Here is a 15,165-nt window from a genome sequence, read left to right as displayed (position 1 = left end):
AATAAAATACCTCCAACATCCTGCTTTTGCCACCTCACTTGATCAAAATATAAATTCCCAGGAAATATGTTTAATTTGGCCAAAGGGAGACAAAGTGCAGGAAGAGAAAGGACCTGGTTTCCTTTGGTTATACTTCTATAATGACAAAAAGACACCTGAAATTACTTTCTCCAGAGGAAACTGAGGGGCTATTAGGAAGAGCTATGGACTCCATCTGTGCAAAGTGACACAACAGACAACTATATTAGCTTTAGAAAAGTACTCCAAATTAATTCTTAGCTCTTTCTATAGACATAAGATATTAAAGAAGTACCATTTTGTTTTGTTTTTTTGAGCTGGTCAGAATATTAAAATGGCTCTAGAAATATACATCTCAAATGTCCAATGCCACAATTCTCCTACACACAATTTTAAGAAAGAATTATTCAGAGGTAGATAATATTTGAGATCATGTCGAGTAACTTTTTGGAGTGTAGCAGAAGGAAAATCTTGAGATTACAAAGCATATATGCATGCCACAGAAAGAGATGGATTTCCTTAAAATTTCACATGAATCATCATGTAGCCTCCAAAAGAGCAAGGGGTTGACTTCTTGAGTTCACCTTGAAAGGGAAATAGCACGAAATCAGTTTATTCATGAAAAATACTTTTATTGAAAATATCACAGTAGCCGGGTGTGGTGGTGCACACCTTTAATCCCAGCACTCGGGAGGCTAAGACAGGAGGATTGCTGTGAGTTTGAGACAAACCTGGGCTACATAGTGAGTTCCATGTCAGTCTCAACTACGTAGTGAGACCCCCGTCTCTAAAAAAAAAAAAAAAAAAAAAAAATCAGTAAGCAAGAAAATAAAGTAGTGTATTTATTTTAAGGCTTTGGTCTCTAGATTCAAGTTAGTAATTTTTATTATTGCCTACAGAATCTGGACTGATTAACTTCATTTACAAGGGTTTTGCTTTTTCTGAACTATATTAGATCTTTTAAAACAGATGGAGAAGAGAGATTTCATCCTAAGAATCAAAGCCTATGAACAAACTCTTGGTAGGTTGCTTCGATTGTAGCTAAGCAATACAAGAGAGATGTAGAGATGAAGAAAGGGAAGATTCATTATTGTTCTTTCACTATTGGCTCATTTACTTAGCATTTGGAAGAATAGTCATAGAATAGAGCAATCACACTTTCCTCTAATTCAGCCCTTTGTAAGTGTGGTTCACTGTTGCTATATCTAAATACTCAGTAGGTTCTGACAGTTCTATCCATCACAATACAGCCTTCTTCATGTCCCTGCCTCAGACTGATGAATGCAAAATGACAGTCATTCAACCACCAAATAGAAGAAGCCAGGTAAAATATAATGTGAAGTCCCTTAGGCCTTTTGATATAGTTTGCAAGATGTATCATTTTTCTTCCATATTTTTGGTGTGTGTATACATGCCAGCATCATGCTTTGCACAAATTTGTACAACACTCCTTCTCCTAAATTAGAAAAAATAATTGTTTAGTAAAGTCTATCGCTACATTTTAATGAATTTAAATTCTGTTGTGATCCATGTAGGATTACTTAGAGATTAAGGTTAAAAAAATAAATGTCCTAACATTTATGTACAGGTAGAATATAAAAATAATGCTCAATTATTCTAATTCCTTAAAATTTGTGCAATAGTTATGAAAATATTATCTATGGTTATATGCACATTAAATGAAAGTATAAATTTGCTACAAAATAGGCATTATATATAGCTACATGCCTATCATTTTAAAATAAAACTATTAAGTAAAAATACAAAGTAAATAGAAGGTTCTCATCTTACTTTCCTCATCCATGTTCATTTTTAAATAAATTGAAACATGTATCAATATTTAGTAGGATTATGTGTTCACAATAATAAATCTAATTTAAGATTCAGATATATTATTGCAGAGCATTATATATGGAATTGTAATACAAACATTTTTGTTTAACATGTCATTGAGGCAGACAACTCAACTAATATGATAGAAATAGCAAGAGACGAGAAATAAGACAGCTCTGATCTCAAACTTAACGTGCTCATGAAACTAGTTAATATTTCAGTTTTGAAGTATAATTTTTATATTCCATTGTAAATTTTGAATAGATTTTAATCTTTATTTATAGCTTTATTAGGGTATAATTGACTCAAAATGATATAAATTTAAGGTGTACAGTGATCTATTTTGATATATGCATCATTGTGAAACAATTATCATAGTGAAACTATTATATCCATGACCCAATATATTTAAAATATTTTATTTGCAGTGAGAACACATAAAATTTACTCTATTAGCAAATTTCAAATAATATTATTAACTGTAGTCACTGTGCTATGTATCAGCAATCCTATGCAATTCATTCTGCACAAGTAGAACTTTGTTTTCTTTGACCACAACTTTGTGAACTTTGCTCTGTCTTCCTCACTCTCAACTTTTCAACCCGCTTTCTAAAATCTGCTTTTATAGGCTAGACTGTTTCATGTGCCACATGGAGTTGAGATCACGCGGTATTTTTCTATCTGGTTTACTTCACTTAGCATAACATCTTCCACGTTCATCCATTTATTTTGCAAACGGCATCATTCCCATCTTTGTAAAAAATGAATAGTGTTGCAGTGTGTATGTGTGTGTGCGTGTGTCTGTGTGCTATATTTTCTTCATCTATTTCTATATTGATAGGCACTGCACTTGTGTTCATCTCTTGGCTCTATGAATAATAGTGCAATGAATATAGGAGTGCAAGTGTCTCTTTAAAGATACCAATTTATTTACGACGGATATATACCCAGATGCTAGAGCATATGGAAGCTCTGTTTTTAACTTTTGGAGGAAACTTCATGTTGTCTTCTGTAATAGGTATACCAATTTATATTCTTGCCAACCTTGTACAGGATGGGATCCTTTGCTTCACAGCCTCACCGATACTTATTACCTTTCATCATTTTTATAACGAATCTGATGAATGTAAAGTTATTTTAAAATTTTTATTAGTACATGTTTGCACTACATAATGATTATATTCATCATAGGAAATTGGTATATGTACATAGTGAAGTAAGCGAGTTAACCAGAAACTCTCCCCACCCCACCATAGCTTGCGCCTGAATTTTACCCCTTTTCTCCTCAGACTGCTTGTTCAAAGTAAAGCTTACCTGTGGTTGAGATCAAAGGAAAGGGCATGTCTTGTCTTGTGGTTAAAAACAAAGGACAGGACATATTATACTGTGGCCCTAACCACAAGGATAGGAATTTCCTCACGGATCCCCAAAATTGGATTTTAATCTAACTTGAAATCTGCTTCTGTACCCTTGTGCTTGCTCAAAGAAGAGATCATGATATTCTGTTGTGTGGTTTTCCCTCAATCTCCTAAACAATTGAATATTAACTCTGTATTAGTCAAATCTCATCTATGGGACACAGTACCTGACACCCACAATGTGAAGGAGAAGAAATTTAATTTGGGTTGTGTTTTAAGGCAATGCGGTCCATGGTCAACTCGCTCCAAGGCAGGAATAATTTAATAGAAGGTTATGGTGGAGCAATGATGCTCATGGAGGCCAAAAAGCAGAATAAGGGAACAGTGCCAGAGTGGGAGGTTCCAAGAACCAGATATAGTCCCCAAAGTCATGCCTCCATGAGCATCCAACACACCCAGAAACATTTTCCATCATTCCCCCAGGTGTCTCCCAGGCCAATCAAGTTAACAAACTCAGGCATTAAAACCTTATCAAACATACAATTTGCAAATATTTTGTCTCATTCTATAGGTTGTCTCTTCACTCTATTGATTGTTTCCTTTGTTATGTATGAGTTTTTCAGTTTGATGTAATCCAATTTGTCAATTTTTGCATTTTGAGGACCCAGATAAAAAAAATTGCCAGTACCCATGTCATAGTACTTCTATCCCGTTTTCTTCCAGAATCATTACAGTTTTACATATTATATCTAAGTTTTTTTTTTTTTTGTACTGGGGATCAAATTTGGGACCTTGTGCTAGTGAGGCAGGTGGCAGAACCACTGAGCTAAATCCCCGGCCCTCTGTAATGCATTTTTTAGTTAATTTTGATATACAGTTTCAGATAGGGGTCCTATCTGATGTTGTTTCAACAAAATTTATTGAAGAGATTATTTTTCCCTTCTTATGTGTTCTAGGTATCCCTATCAAACATTATTTGAAAATAAAGTTGTGAATTAATTTTGGGGTTTGCTCCTCTGTTTCATTGGTCTTTGTCCTTTTCTAAACAAGTTTTAATAACTATAGCATTATGATTTTTTAAAAATTTCAAAAATAATGCCTTCTATTTTGTTCTTTAAGATTGCTTTGGCTACTTATAGACTTTTCTGGTTCCATATATGTTTCAGGATTGTTTTTTCTATTTTCAGGAGGATTCCGTTGGCATTTTGTTAGGGCTACAATGAATCTGTAAACTCTTTTGACTGTGATAGACAGTTCAATAATAATTGTTCTAATTCATGAACAAAGGATATCTATTTATTTTCAATACATTCACCAATATTTCATAATTGTTAGTGTGTAGATCTTTCAAGTCTTTGATTAAATTTAATCCTATGTATGTAATTCTTGTCATGCTATTACAGATATTTTATTGATATCATTTTTTGATAGTTCATTGTTAGTACATACAATGGAATTCTTTTTTCTCTCTCTCTCTCTCTTTTATTTATTTTTTTTTTTTTTGGTACCAGGGATTGAATTCAGGACCAGAACCACTGAGCTAAATTCCTGGACTTAGAACTTTTTTTTGGATGTTTATTTTTATCCTACACTTTTACTAAATTTATCAATTCTAATATTTTTTGATATAGTATTTAGGGACTTTCATATACAGTATTTGATAACGTAATCTGCAATGAAAGAGAATTTTTACTTCTTTCTTTGTGACTCAGATGATGTTTCTTTCATCTAACCACTTCTTATGGGTTGTGCTAGATGTTCCTCCAAAGCCTCATGGGGCCATAGGTGGGATTTTCAGAGATGATTGGACCTAGGGCATGTGATGTTGAAATTAAAGGTGTGATGTTGGGATTAAGTGTGTGGTATGTGATTACTAAATTAGTCCACTGATTGGTTTAGCATAGTTCTGAGTCTGAATAATGGGAGGGCACTACCCAAAGGGTAGTGGTAGCCCAGAAGGGATAAAAGGAGAGGTCGCCTGCTGTTTTTGCTCCTTTGCTGCCTTGTGCCCATCATGAACTCTTTGATGCCCTTCTGACATGCTGCTCTGTCTTGGAGGCAGCTGACTATGAATTAAAGCCTCTACAAACTGTGAGTCAATTAAACCTTTCTTTCTTTAATTTTGGGTGCCAGGGGTATTTTTGTCCCAGCAATGAGGAAAGTAACTGAGACACTACTTTAGGCTGGCTTCCAGTAATATAGTAAATAGAATTAGTGGGAATGTGCATATCTTGCTTCTAATCCTAGAACCATCTTTTCAACTGTGAATGTAATGTTATTTGTGTTTCGTAGGGCCTTTATTATGTTGAGGTACAAGGGATGATAAAAAAAATATAGTGAATGAGGGGCTAGGGATTTAGCTCAGTGGTGCTGCCACCTACCTCAAAAGCGAAAAGTCTTGAGTTAGATCCCCAGTACCTCCCCTCAAATACAGTGAATATTTAAATTTTTAAAAGTTATTAAAGTAAAAGACATTGCCTTTACTTCAAACGCACTTATCCCATTGCTCTAGCCACCTTCTTAAGCATTTTTGGGAGTCCTCTTTCATGAGTGTCTATATGAGGTATGATTAAAAAATACATTAAACACTGCTGCCAAGTGCTATCCAACAGAAAAGAAAGTTTGTAAAACCCATCACAGTCCAATGTACCTTATTCACTGAATGCGATATCACTAAAATAAACAGCAACAACAACAAAAAGAATACAGGAGGAAAGAAAGAAAAAGAAACACTGTATCTTTGTAAATTATCCAGTTTTAGGTTTTCTTCATATGTGTATTCTATAGCAGGCAAAACAGATGAAGACCCTCTGCTTCCGTGGTAATATAACACTCCATATTCACACTTTCTTACTGGGATAACTCAAACAGAAACCACAAAAAACAAGGTGTTGTCACATACAGAATTGTTTCTCATTATCTCAAATAACAAACCTCTTCCAAACATCCTTAGGTACTGTAAATTGACTGACTGAAAAGGAAAAAAGGTGGAATCATAGTTTCATTTTTGTCCCAGCATTTTTGGATGAGAATTTCTTTAGCCTTTTGAACAGCTTCCTCTTGAACCATACCCTGACTCTGCATACTGGTATGTGTAGAGCTGCCTTAGAAGACACTAAAAGTGACCACTAAAAGTGGACCAAAAGTATGAGGAGAGCTTTGAGATCACATGCCAGGCAACCTAATGCTTACATCTGTTAAGAGGAAATGTGGATGATTATTCTTAACATTAAAGGCTCATGCTGCCACTAAGAGTCTATAGGAAAAAGGAAGAAAGAAATATATACATAAATAAATAGATAGATAAATAAAACTATTGAGATGAAAATCTAAAATTATGGCAAACATTCACTCCAAACTGTCCACAAGGAAGACAGTTGTCTGACACTATTAATTAGAACAGAATATTAAAGGGTTAGGGAAACTGATTCAATATGAGTTTTTAAAAACCTTGCTCTATTTTGTCCTTAGTTCTCTTTCTTCACTATTTCAGATGATAAAAAGGTATTAAATTACATAGTATCTTTTTATTATGTAAATGTGAGTGTGAAATGTAACTAAAAATTATATCACAATTTATAAATTGAAGAAAAACAAAAGAAAATATTGAAGTTGTTCTGAAAACACCACTTTCCCAAGAGGAAATTAGCTTTGTAAGTGTATTCCCCTTTCCATTCAGAGAAGAATTTATTTTTTGCAGGTGCAGATGGCAAATCAGGAAATACATTTAAAAGAATTTTAATTTTCAATATATATACCTTATTGTTTATCATGGATATTCTGTGAGTTTGAAAAAACTGTACACTTTCAATTAAGATCCCATAAAAATATAAGGCAGAAATTGACAAAGTAAAGAACTGTTCATCTAAAAAAGTTTCAATCATCATTGGTAGTTGAGCTTATTCTAATTTTATGCCATTATTGCATCTATTAAATATATAGGGCAAGATCAGAGATTGTATTCTTTCTTGACCAGGAACATGAAATAAAACAATAAATCAAACAATCCTAAACCTCAGATTACTATTCTTAGATTACTATTAGTTGGCTAATTTTGAACTCAATATCTGCCTACCATACGCCCATGTTAAAGGAAATATTTTTCCATTTAATTTTCTGGTGGCTTTATACATAAATTGAGGCACATTGAATCATCTTCTAACCTCAGAAATTTACTGTTCTAAGGAATAATGACAAGTAAACCGAGAAGTATAACTGTTTTATTATAACTACTGTAATACAAGATCAGTTTTCATAAGGCTATAAGAGAAGTATAAATGTTCTGTAGTAATGTAGTCATTCAATACCTGTGCTTCAGTGAAGACTCAGACATTTAACGTAATTATAAAATGGTTAATAAAATGTGCTATAATGTGTATGGGGAGATAGTGATGGGAGACACAAAGACCCATTAAGATGCTGCTGCTCTATTCTAGGACAACATTAGTGAGCATCTGAACATGAAAATCTTGTTTGACCAGGAAAGATGGGTGGATATGGAAAATATTGTGAGAAGCTTGAGTAACAAATTTGTTACCATCCTAAGGAAAAGACTTAGGAGAAAGGGAAGAATTATAAAATTATTATAATTATGTTTAATATCTACAGCATTCAGAGTGATCAAATTTTGAAAATTTTTTCAAAACTTAACCATCAAAGGGATGCCATCGGCTCTTTGCTGGGTAGTTCAGTATCTCAAGTGAACTTTTATTGGATAAAATTTCACTGTGTATCTAGTGCAGGATTAGGTATTTCAAACTCAGTTTCATACCACGGAATCCTTGCATTCTTTAGAAACGTGGGCTCTGACACCTTCTTGCAGTGTTTGGACCCTAGGGGGAGGCTGCCCCCTCCCATCAGCTGAGCACCTGACAAGAGGCTCCTGGATGTCATCCAGATTGCACTTATTGTTTCTGCTTCTATTTGCTCTGAATATCATCTTGCTAAGTTCCTTCTCCAGTACATGAGGCAGTATTTTAAAGGCTGAAAAAAGCAATGTGAAGTGAGAATCACCCCAGCCTTTCTCAGTGCTGTTCCAGTGATGTACTTCTGACTGAGACCACAGGGTCTGCACAGAAATCCAATGGACTTATCTCTGCTCTATGGCAGTTAGGAGGGACAGAAATGGCAAAATAACAGAAAAAACTCCATTTGACTCCAAAGAAGGAGTTTTCATTGGTTCATAAAATATGGGGCCTTAGGTTTATGGCTCTCTAGCTGTTATGTTAGGGGAAAGACAGCTCAGCATTACAGTCAAGTGTTACAACTCTGTGTTACAACTACAGCAATATGAAGGCTTGAAAACCCAAAAGCCCCTCAAAGAGGTGGAGAAAAGCCTTGTGTTAGCGAGCTGACTTGGAGGTGTTTAAGCACTCCGAATTGGGCACTGAATTGCATTGAGAGACAGTTTATATACAGTTGGAGAAAGGAAGTTGAGAGGAACACTTTAGGGTGGAGACATAGCTAGAAGTAGGAACCTCCTGAGGCAGGCTTGACAGAACATTCTTGAAACCTTTGGTGCAGGTTACATTGTTTGAACAGACCGCTTTTGATACGTCAGGCAGGTACATGTACAGCACAGTTACAGAACATTTTGATACATAGCACAGGAACATTTTGTAGCACAAACAGTTACATTTATGACAAAAACATGGGTGGGTGGAGCAAAGGGCTGCCTTTATCAGTTGTCTCAGCCCTGACTTGGAGGCCTTTCAGACCATCCTTTTGCTGAAGGGAACCACACACTGAATGTTCACACCTGGACCATAAACTGCACCACTCAGTCCAAACCAAATTAACCAAGAATAGGGAGAACCTGATTCTTCGAAGAAAAACTGAAATTCCAGGAGTTCACACTGTCTTGGTCACTTTCTTATTGCTTAAGACACGATCTTGACATCCACAGTTTATTTACTTCTTCTTCTTCTTTTTTTTTTTGTACTGGGGATCGAACTTGGGAAGTTGTGCTTGCAAGGCAGGTAATGAAACCACTGAGCTAAATCCCTGGCCCCTGATATCCACAGTTTCAAGGAAGAGAGGTTTATTTTGGCTCATCATTTCAGTCTGTAGTTGGCAGGCTGCAAGTCTAAAACAGGATAATAGAAGAGCGTGGCAGGGGAAAAGGTATTCAACCTGTGGCAGCCAAAAACCAGAAAGAGAGCGGGGGAAGGAGGGGAAAGGGAGAGAGAAGGAGAAAGAAAGAAGGGAACAGCAAGGACAAGAAGAAACCCTTGAAGGCACAGTGCCCAGCGATTTCCCTCCAAATAGGACCCGCCTCCTAAGAGCACATTCATCTACTGAACTCAATCCAGTGGTAGTTACAATGCTGAACTTAACCTAAAATTCAATCACAGGAGATTTCTGGGGGACATTTTAGATACAACCCATAACACATAAATATCTATTGTAGTTTTTATTTAATTGAGAGAAATATTTCTTGCTCATAACCCATTCTGAAATTGTCTTTTGATGTTTGACACTATTTGTCTTCTCTCACTTCTCTTACTACTCTTTCTCAGGTTTGTTTCTAGGATATATTAGATCCACTTTCCTTTTGAGCTCTAAAAAATTCGTTGAGCCTTTCAGTCACTTATCTTAGTTCCTAGCTAGAGGGGCTCAGCAAGACCCACATCATTTCATCAGTCGCAAAACTTCAGCTCCTCCTACTAGGATGTCATCTTCTGAATGACACTTCATGCCACCTGAGGATTGACCATCGGAGAGGGAGCACTAAAAGTTTTAGTGCCGGGACTAGAGAAAAACAGACCTAAGGAGTTTTTTGTTTTGTTTTGTTTTTTCCTTCTTTCATAGCTGCCAAGAAGAGCTGGTTAGTAAACCGAAGAGTACAGGTACATGAGTGCTAAGAGAGGCCAAGAGATCAGAGAGGAGCAGGATGTAGGGAGGAGCTATACACAATTTCTTTGCCTGAAAGCTTATTTCATCTTTGGCTGACCGAGGCTGTGTTTTCTTGTGACACTGTGGCAAACTATGTATTACATTGTGTATTTTTATCCTTTTGCCCTTCACACTTCAATTCCAATTTCAGCTCACTGTTACTTACTGTTCTGCAATGGCACTTTGCAGCCCTTTACTCAAGAAAGGGTGAGCATGTAGCTTTGCTCTTTAGTGAACATGGGGAAGATATAGGACCATCTTTCTCTGTTCATTGCATATATATGATGTTCCCTTTAAGTCACTTCTCTTTTCACACCACATATTCTGCTGGGGGCTATCACCTACTCTGTGGATTCTAATTACCTACTATAAACTCCAGGGATGACTTTTACATTCCAGGCTGCTCTTCTGAGGTCCACAACCATAGATTCAGCTCATTCTGGACATTACTGCTTGAAAGTGTCACATCGCCAATTAATCATGATCACACCTCCAATTCGTTATGACCAAAAAATACCCACAGGCCATTGTACCAACATACACATAGTTGCATACAGTCAGAAACCTGAGAATCACCTCGACCCTCACACCCTCTTACTCCCCGCTCTATACACCCAGTCTCTTTGCTGGCATTGACAAGTCTACCTCTAAATACAGTCCAGCCTGTTAATTTCCTTCTACCACCTCAATTGTCACACCCTTTCCAACCCATTCTCCTGCCTCCTCCAGTTCATTCTGCATGGAGCAGTCACTTTAAAATAACAATCTCAGAGGTTTTTAAATCTTTTAGATGTCTCAATAGTTTTTTAGTCTGTATTTTATGTCTTTTTAAAAATATTTCTTGCCACTCAAAAATCTAGGGAATCTAGGCTCCCAGCCCATTGAACTTTTATTTTCTCAGATCCCATGTTTTCTTTTACCCATGAGTCTTCACATAAGCTATTCCTTGTATATGAAACAAATCTGCCCTGTTTCACCTTGGTAACTGTTACGGTTGTGACTAGATTTCCCTCCACAGACTCATGCAGTCACAGGTAAGGCTTTTCAACCATAGGTAGAGCTGTATCTAGAGTACATGATGCTGGGATTAAGGGTGATTACTAAATTAGTCCACTGGTTGGTTTGACATAGTTGAGTGTAAAAAGTGGGTTTGAGTGCTACCCACCCTCAAGGTGTGTATCCTGGATATAAGGAAAAGAAAGAAGGCTACTGTGACCACTGCTGTTTGCTTCCTCGCTACTTCACTGCTTTGATGCCTTGCTGCCTTCTGCCCTACATGAACTGTTTCTTTTCTCTCTGCCCTTGGAGCCAGCCAACTATGAAGTAAAACCTCTTCAAACTTGAGCTAAATAAACCTTTCCTCACTTAACTTGTGGGTCTTGAGTATTTTGTCTCAGCAATGAGAAAAGTAACAAAGACAGTACCTTCTACTTCCCCCTGCTAACTTCTACTCATCCTTCTAGTCTCAACCCGATATGACTTCCTGTAAGGAAACTCTCTGGGTCCCATTTTTTCCAATATAGGTCATGGGATTTTCCTTTTTCAATTTTCTGCTGTCAATAATCTAGGGAATCTAGAGCACTTAATCAGAAGGGCTGTTTACTTGTCCTTTGCCTTTATTTATGGATCTCCCATTCTCATAGTTGCTTTCCTCAGGACCTTGCCTAGAGATTCACTTAAAAATATTCATTAAAAATAATGGCCAGGAGTGGTGGTACAATCCCAGCTACTCTGTAGGCTGGAGGCAGGAGGATCATAAGTTCAAGGCCAACCTAAGCAATTTCGGAGACCCTGTAGCAAAATAAAAATTTATAAATGTGGGGGTTGGGGGATATAGCTCAACACACCCTGGCACCAATCCTGAATACCAAAAGAATAAACAGAGATATAATGTATTGGCATATTTACATTTATTTGTGTAGACATTTTATCAAGGCCAGAATATCTAATTTTGTTCCCCAATAATTATAGAAAAATAGTATATGCTATCTTGCCTTTGCAGATTCTTTTAGCAGCTTTTCTTACAGAATTATATGAGCTGGTATTATAATGACATTTAAGATACCAAGCTGTTAGCTAAATGATATCATCAGCTACTTCTAAGGAATATTACCATATAGATATGAATGAAATCATTATTACAAATTTCAAAGTTTGTTTGCACTGTTTTACATTCTTATTTTGTTGAAATATACAGCTTAAAATCTACAATCTTCAAGATTTGATTTCAACACATGTGAGTAAATTAAACATTCATCTTTATTGCTTGCCAGAATCTATTACTTGCATGAAGAAAGCCTGGAGAAAAGTCACATTTTTATATACTTATTTGATAGTGCAGACATTTTTATTCTGGTTTCACTTTCTTGAATGTTTCATTTTTCTTCTGACTGGTCTAAGCTAATATACTCTTAGAAAGTTTTCTAATGTAGCATTTTAAAATTTTTAGTATGAGTATTTTGTGCAGTCGCTTAAACTTCTTGCTTAAAAATGGGCAAAAAACACAAAATATTTCTAAAAGTATTTTTCTTAAGTCATAAGACTTTTAAAGAATATTCATGGCATTATTACTTCAGATATTTTTAAAAACTTCCAACACATAACTGTGCCATATAAAACAATGCCTATCATGAAAATTAATTTCTATCTAGTAACATTTTATGTTTAATAAAGTTATGAATTTGTAGGGCTCTGAAATGTGGAATTCTAGAGGTAAGGAAGTTGAAATACAGCATGAATCAACTCTAAATCTAATTTTAGATTTGATTTTACTAAAGAGCATTTAAAAACAATTTAAAACTAATTCACGATAAAATTTCTATTTCAAATTTGATTTACAAACATAAATATATTTTTTTAAATCAATAGAGGCTATATTTGGCATAAACTTTTGCCTTCCAGATGGCCTAAGTATATTTCTAAACATGTACTTAAAGAAGTAGAAAAACAAAGCAACCGAGTTAGCTTTGTTTTCATTTTATCTCCCAGATTTAGCAGAAGAAAGAAATCTAAATAACTTTAAGCTTAACTTCCCATTTTAATGATTGTATATCTAGAATTAGTTTAAAGTTGTACACTTTCAGGGCCAGGGATTTAGCTCAGTGGTTCCATCCACTGCCTGCCTCACAAGTGAAAGTTTGATAGCTGGTACAAATAAAAAATTAGATAAAGAAATAAAGTGGTACACTTTCAAGGCAAGATAAGTATCCTGAAATTTGGCACAAAAAATTCTTAATATATCCTTTCATTTTCGATCTCATAGGAAAATCCAAAATTCATAGTAATAAAATTATCAGTAAGTTGTTCAAATCCTAATCTTATTAATAATATCCAAATTCACCTTAAGAATATAGTAAAGAGACAAGAGGGACTCTGAATATTACTTATTGTGGTAAAAGATTAATCACTAATTAGAACCAAGGGTATAGCAGAGTCAAAACCCATGATTTCATAATGTGATTTTACTAGTGCACTTTAGGACAGGTGGAATTCTTCTTCTTTTCTGAAAGAAATACATCAGCTCTAAAGCACCATTCATTAGACCAAAAAGTGTGTAGAAGGGGGAAGTTAGTTCATTTATGTCATACTGAGATCTAAGCTTGTGTCTTGAGTTTAAAATCAGTAAAGTTTAAGGCAAAATTGTTTAGCACCATGTGTGTTTCTCTAACGTGGTGAAATACAATTTTAGCAAGTTTGACTGTTATATTTTCTCATTGATACTAATGCCCATAGGAACAGGTAACAAAATATTTTTCTTCTGTATGACCATTGTCTTAAAATTTTTAAATGCATGTATATTTCAAAACACTTCACAGCTCCTGAAAATATTTCAATTTACAGTCATTTTCTGAGATGGAATGTTCACTTGGGAAGAGATGCTCACTGGGACCTAAGTATTTACTTCAAAGAACTTTATTTGTTGTAGTGCTAGTCAGTCTACCATTGCACTTTCACGTATTTCTTCTAAGGTTTCTTGTTCACTTTTGGAACTGCTTTTCTATTTCCTTTGGTCTTTAGTGTATTCTCAGTTAAGACAAGCTAATATCTGTATTAATAACCATATAGATGAAAACAATGAGGTATTCTAACTCATACATGGTGGTACCAGCTGCATAGTGAAAAGAAACTTCAAAATGAGAATAGCAACCAGGACCCTACACAGGAACATAATAATTACATGTCCAGTATCAAAAGCTTCTGAGTAGAAGACCTGGAATTAAGTGTTCATTTGTTAGAATTGATGAAATGTCCCTTGTCGAGTGGGATCTCTGAAATCTCTTACTTTCACTTTGATGATTTGCATCCATCTCCCCAGCACTGTCTTCAGGTCAGGAAAGAGATGTACAGGTGTTTGTTTTAATCTCGTCAACCAATCTCCTCAAGGCTTCTTTACTTAGTGCAACTCAAGTAACTCTACTTCACATGGGGCTTAAACCTTATTCCAAAGTAAACTGGTTCTTCAGGGTCATAGCTTTTGAGAAGCCATCTTCAATTTTCTAATGTGACATATGTGTCATCATCTGCTTCTATGACCAATCTGCATCTTCTAGGTAATGCTCACGAGCATACTAAATGGACAGTTGGCTTCTGCCTTCTTTGGGTGTTTCCCTCAGTAGGGAAGTCTTTATTTTTCTTGGAGCTTATAAACAATACTTTATCACAACATTGGTTCCACATAGTTCTAAAGTGTTTGCCTCTTTTCTTTCAATTTTGAGGGCTTGTCATCACCCAGTTAGGAATAGGGAATAGGGACATGGTACTTCTGCAGATAGGAAAGGGATCTAGAGAGGAAGGGAGAAGGAAAGAAGAAGTTGCAGAAAGAAAAAGAATTAAAATGAGATATGTACATGTACCAACTCCTCACAGTGAACATACTCATTATGTATCAAAAACATATAGTAATAGAAAAAAAAAGAATGTTAGGGTCAATATGTTGTTTGTTCCAACAAAGTACTAAATAGTGGAGAGCATCACAAAACCAAATTGCTCATTCAGAGGAAGATTAAGCGATTTCCTCAAAAGCTGAAGGGCAATTAGGAAAGGGATCTAGAGAGGAAGGGAG

General features: G+C 35.6%; 1 pseudogene; it reads right to left on the bottom strand.

Annotated features, from left to right (window-relative positions):
- Positions 1-14,141: 14,141 nt before the first annotated feature.
- Positions 14,142-14,858, bottom strand: LOC104873839 (annotated as a pseudogene).
- Between the last annotated feature and the right edge of the window lie 307 nt (positions 14,859-15,165).

This window comes from Fukomys damarensis, unplaced genomic scaffold (assembly GCF_012274545.1).
Source record: "Fukomys damarensis isolate Sample0158 unplaced genomic scaffold, DMR_v1.0_HiC HiC_scaffold_5, whole genome shotgun sequence".
NCBI classification, from domain to species: domain Eukaryota; kingdom Metazoa; phylum Chordata; class Mammalia; order Rodentia; family Bathyergidae; genus Fukomys; species Fukomys damarensis.
The sequence above is the reverse complement of the archived record's forward strand: the minus strand, read 5'-3'. Positions and strand labels throughout refer to the sequence as shown.